At 41.8% G+C, this 6,000-nt stretch overlaps 1 protein-coding gene across 1 annotated transcript in view; it reads right to left on the minus strand.

Moving 5' to 3' along the window:
* The window catches only part of LOC142765023 (uncharacterized), a 147,824-nt gene extending 143,120 nt beyond the window's left edge, over positions 1–4,704 (minus strand). Inside the window, exon 1 of the mRNA XM_075865570.1 lies at positions 4,499–4,704. The gene's annotated coding sequence lies outside the window, so the exon portion shown is untranslated. The remainder of the gene's footprint in view (positions 1–4,498) is intronic.
* Between the last annotated feature and the right edge of the window lie 1,296 nt (positions 4,705–6,000).

Below are 6,000 nucleotides of genomic sequence, written 5' to 3' on the forward strand. Positions count from 1 at the left end.
CCACGAAGCAACAAAGCTTTTGTAACCCGTTCGCTTTGCTCACTTTCTTTTCTTGTGTGTGTCACACACCAAAAGCCTAATCCATGGAATACAAAGCGTTGTTTGTCGACTCGATACCGCAATGTGGATTCCGAGCACGTGTTGAGTGGTCATCCATCAGGATAATGAACGCTGCTTGACGCAAGTGCTCGTGTTAGTGACCACCGCTTTTAAGTCCGTAATGAGTTATATCCAATTAAGAGTTTCATTTCCTATAGTTAAGTTTTAAAAGCTGCACTTTGTTGTTAAAACCGAAGTCACAGAGCCGTTTCCAAAATTTTTTGACGGTAGTGTTCAGCCAGTTTTTATGTATCTTCCTGCTTGCTTGGGCATCTGTGCCTGCACATCAAAGACGCAATAATCGGAAGTAGCGGGGAGGAAATTAAACCCCCGCAGCAGCCCCTCCTCCCCTAGCTGAACTTATGCGAAGTCAGTTCAGGCGCAAGTAAAGGCGACTTCTGAGTTTAAACGTGTTACGCAAGGGTGCTCAAAATTTTACCTCTCACTGAATAAATGAATGAGAAAACCAAACATGAATGTCGAAAGACTTTCATCTATACAATTTTTCCTTCAACGCGTGCTACTGTGAGACTTAATTTGTTGAGCTAAAGGTATATTAGCGTTATCTATTCCCATTTTCATATTTAGGTAGCTTATTTCGGCACCCCCTGCTTAAGCTTTCCCAAGTGGTCGTGATGGGTGTGGAACGTTGATTTTATAACGAATAGCATTTTTTTTTTATTTACTGAAGCAGGCTTATTTTAAGCTTATAGTGGCACCATGTTTGGTGGAACAATCTACCAAAGCTATATAGCGTTGATAGCTTTGTATGCTAGAGATAGAATGGAAGAAACAAAATAGTTTTTGAAGTCCCATATTCGCGGTACTTTCCTTGTTGAAATTCACCATAGCTGTCAGAAGAGAACGCAGAATCACTTTGTTTCCTAAATAAAGAATTTATTGATAAAATGTACCACTTAAGAATGCCTATTTGTTTGCCTTGGATTGAGGTATAAAGCTGATTTTTAATTGGACCACCACGCAGTGTCTATTGCATCATACTCGGCGACAAATTGATTTTATTCTCAAAATTCTCACTTGTTGACGCTCTATTTAACAACGTGATTGGTATGAAATATTTTTCATGCAATATGTGCTATCTTTGAGGTATTTATTCATTACTCAAACGTTCATACATAGAGCGATATTATTACAATGGAAAACGTGCAAACATACACTAATTTGGCAAATTTTCTTCAGGCCTATATGGCAAGGAGGCTGCAGTAACGTTATTGAGCTCAAACACCCCGCCAAAACGAGTTCGCCTAGCATCTATACTTAATTTTGTATTCAAGAAAGCAGCAATACTATCCGAATGATTTGCTGACAAACTACAATTGGACGACATTCCGCGAAATTCGGATAGCTTCCACGTGACCAATTTTTTTTCTCTGAGAAATATACTGAATCACTGTTTTCGGTGAAATGTTTTTCGAGAACATTTGACATGGCGGCCAAGATAACTTAGACGTTTGCTGTGAAATGACCCATACGGTATTTGAGACGTGGTGAAAAAACAGTGATATGCTTGAAACACTTGGCTTCCTATCCAAAGTACGCGAACACACGTTCCCAAAGAGTGGCAGTTCATACACTGCTGAAGTTTATCAAAAGATGGAAGCTTCAAAAGAAGAAATATTTCCCAATAGGAAGCCTAGCATGAGCCAATATTTCAACGCGTATATAGTTCTGTGTTCGTTAAGAAGGCTGCCTTAAAGGTCAAAAGACTTTGTTGAAACGTTAGCTGCAGCCTCTGTTCATGCATTGAAGAGTACAGGGCCATTAGTACTGATCACGGCTCCAGCGATGTTATTTTTTCAAGGATTCTTCATTTAGCGTTTATTTAAAGAAGATTATTTCTGATTATCAACGCCTACATTTTTGTAGCATAAATATTGCAGAGTGGCCTATTAATAATGAAGGTGTTGCACAATGCAAGTAACCTCTTGACCGGTTCGCATATGTAACACTGGTCATGAACATATTGCGATTAAGCATATATGTGCACGTAATGAAGTTATCGCTATGTTTTGAAATAAACAGCGTGTTCTGAAGTGTAGGCTTCATGGTGCATGTGCTATATTCACTAATTATAGATGCAAGAACGTTGCAAGTGTTATTGTTTTGATCTCTAGGCTTTTTTTTTCTTTTACGCATTCCTTAGCAATATTCATGCGTGTTATATTTATTCCGAACATATGTTAGTGTACTTGCGGGCACTTATTTTTTGTTTTTCTTTGCTTATCTGATTTACGAGGAGGTATTTTTTTTTAAGTATGTTGTATACTTAAGTCTGAAATTCTCACAAATAAGAGGATGAAGAACTTTTCTTGTTTTTTTAGGAAACAGACGCCTATTCGCCAAATAGATTGTTTCCACTTTTTTGATCCTTCATGTCACAATTTCTTAAAATACACTCACAAAATCGAAATGAAAACGTAAAGAATAAAGAATTCTACTAAAGGCAGGACTGCATAATACATTTACCGCAAGTCCCGACGTGAGAAACCACTAGGGGAACCCTTGTCATTAGTGGGGTACATAAAACATAAGTATTCACAGCAGAGCCTTTCGTTCGAACATACGTAACCACTGACTGTTTAAGAGTCCACATTAGACACCTCTGCCGAGTTATCAGTTACCATTTGGCTGAATTGATGTTTTAGAAATCACAAACCGTGTTGTCCAAGACTATTTCTACTCTAAAAAGATGCCTTCCATGGGGCTATTCTGCAGCAGCGAGACCAGTGTCGCTCGCCACCATGGTGGCTACGACAACCACAGGTACGCTTTCACAGCTCCGAAAATTACGAAGCAGAACCTTCATTAAACACTTGTGCTACGGCAGAGGTGACGTTGTCACTACCTAACGGGAAGAATGGCCAAAGGACACCCATTCCCATCGATGGATCGGTCTCAACCGACAGCTCCACAGGTGCTGCTGCTATTCCGGCGTGCCAAGTGACTGTCAAGTTCAAAGTGTCCCCACAAAACGACAGAAGCAGCAGCGGTACATATCGCCTTACTCGCTACTATCCCTTATATTGTGAAAGCGCAGCCTTATAAGTGAGCTGTTTTTTGCGACTATAAGACATACCGTACGACTTTGCAATCACGTACTTCTCACTCAATTTTTTTCAGAATTGATGAAAGAGACTTCATCGGGACTGTTTCATGTCCATGTCTGTTTCGTCCGCTGCTTAAAAAAATCACACTAGATATAGTTGATCATGGAGTACCAACCACCTCTAACCTGCACCTTGCAACCGTTTTTGAAACGAAGAGTACACGTGTGCAGCTAGTTGATGAAACGAGAGAAGTCCTTCACCACGTTTTATCGAAGGGACATGACGTTCTCTTTCATTGGTTGCAGTGGCCTTGTGGCATTGTCGGTAACAACCTCGCTGACGATATTGCCCGGTCCGCTCGCGAGAACGGCCAGGCAGCGCGAATATACATGTCGAGAACAGACGCTGCAATTAGCATTCGCTCGATCGCCGACGCAATGTCGCAAACTTGGTTGAGCGACCCCATTGCAGGGAACGACCTCCTATACATAAATTGGACCCACCGGCAGATCTTCTCATTCCATCGCATTTCTCCCGTTGCGTCACAACTTTACGGTGCCGCCTTTGATTGGCAGTGACGTTCACGAAGGCATACTCCGATCGCATAGGAATGGCAGACCCTTCTAAATGTGCCTCTTACGACATCAACGAAGCAATACGTCTATTGTGTTCCTGTGATCGCGTTGTGAGTAAGCACATAGAGCCACGATCCTCGGACCGTGCCATTAGGCGTTGCAGGCTAGCCATGCGACATGAGCATTCTTGTGTTTCTTTTTAATCAATCGAAATAAATCAGCGATTATAGGCGTACAATGTACAAGCGCACTTGTACCCTGACAGGATTTCTTTCCCTCTTTTTTTCCTTATTTGCTATATTCCTTTCTCCCTTCTCCCTGATGTAGGGTAGCCGAGTGGACGCGCGTTTATTTGGCCTGTCTTTATTTTGTTCCTTACTTTCCTTCCCCGATTCCTCCTCGATTGACAAGCAAGAGGAAAAGGTAAAAGGGGAAAAAATAAAAAAATGCATTAATTACAGAATGATGCCTAGTGAAAAAAAAGATGTAATTACTACATCAGCTATATACAGTACAAAGGATGCGCATAAGCACGTACAGAAAAATTATTTGAGGATAAAAATTTACTACGAACGAACAAAAGATTTCTATGATAATGTGGTTTTCATCTTGTATTTAACATATTGCCTTGAACATGATGAAACAAATGAAGAGGTAAGTGATTCAAAGTTACAAACCACAGGTCATTGGTTAACTAGAGGTGAGCGCGAGTGGGGGGCATGTGACGATTGCCGCTGAAGCGGAGATCAAACGAACCTGCCATCTCCGTTGCGCGAAAGGCGCATTGAAGAATGCCGAAGGGAGGCTGTGTGGCTCCGGTAGGAACTGCGCACTTCGATGGCTGGGCTTGGTCGTGTGGCCCGTATCTTGAGAGGGGTCAGCAGGTGACTAATGCATTTCTACGTGTCATGTTCTCGCTGCTCAATCACGTTGAAACCATAGACAGCACGCGTGTTGTTTGCACTGGCACCAGCGGCAGTGCTCTCTTGTGATGGCGTCGTTCCATTGTTGGATCAGGTAAGGTGTTATGCCATTGGTGTTCGCTGCTAATCTCCCCTCGAACAGCAATTCAACATATTGTGGAATTCATTGTTTCGATCTTGAGGCGAACCTGAATGAACGTGTGACACTTATAAGGCATTCACGTGAAAGGGAGGCAAAAAAAGCCATAAAAGAAAGGACAATTGAGGCATTATTAATGATATAGTCTCTCTCGCGAGCACTTCCACAAGGTAACCTTTATCACACCTCTGCCGGTGAGCTTGTTTATCGAGCACGTACTGTCTGAGGTCATCGATAATGGTGTGCATATGATGCACGTTTAATAAGCACCGGCTATACGAGGACGGCGATGACCAAGATTCCCAACCTCTTGGGTAAAACAAGGCGCACTTCAGTATCATCAATAGCAGTGATCCCACTAATTATCAGGCGTCCCGTGTCACTACGAGTTACCACTGTCTCACGGGCATAACTCGACTGCGTCGTCAGATCCCGTCTTATTGGAAACGTCGGTCACCTTCTGTTCTACAATGATTTATTTCGTGTAATTAAGTAAAGCTCTGGAGGCCCGGAACGGCCTGCCATGAGTGAATACGTGCTTTTGTATGCACGTACGTGCATACAAAAGCACGTATTCACTCATGGAACCTAATGATTTATAGATGACAGATAAGTGTAGGGACCTGCCACGGTGGTGTAGTGGCTAAGGCACTCGGCTGCTGACCTGCTGCTTGCTGAATCGAATTCCGGCCGCGGCGGCCGCATTTTTGATGGAGCCGGAAATGGTTGAGGCTAATGTTTCTATAGATTTAGGTGTTGTTAAACAACCCCAGGTGGTCGAAATTTCTGTTACCCTCCACTATGGCGTCTCTCATAGTAATATCGTGGTTTAGAGATGTTAATGTCTACATTATTATTATTATTATTATTATTATTATTATTATTAGATAAATTTAAGGCGTGTTTTACTGACGCTGTCGCTACCTCGTTGTCACGTGACTTATAGCAGATAAAAATACCGATTTGTATCAGTCTTAGGCTATTGAAAATGTAAACAGTAAATACTGCTACTACTACAATTAATACTACTACAACTATTACTACAGCTACTACTACTACTACACTACTGCTACTAGTAATACTATTATAACTATTATTAGCGAAAATATTATTAGTGCTATGCGCCCGAGCTACGATATGATTACGAGGTTCGTTTTAGTAAAGGGTTCCGGATATTTAGACGATCAGGTACTTTC

This window comes from Rhipicephalus microplus, chromosome 6, assembly GCF_043290135.1.
Source record: "Rhipicephalus microplus isolate Deutch F79 chromosome 6, USDA_Rmic, whole genome shotgun sequence".
Taxonomy (NCBI): domain Eukaryota; kingdom Metazoa; phylum Arthropoda; class Arachnida; order Ixodida; family Ixodidae; genus Rhipicephalus; species Rhipicephalus microplus.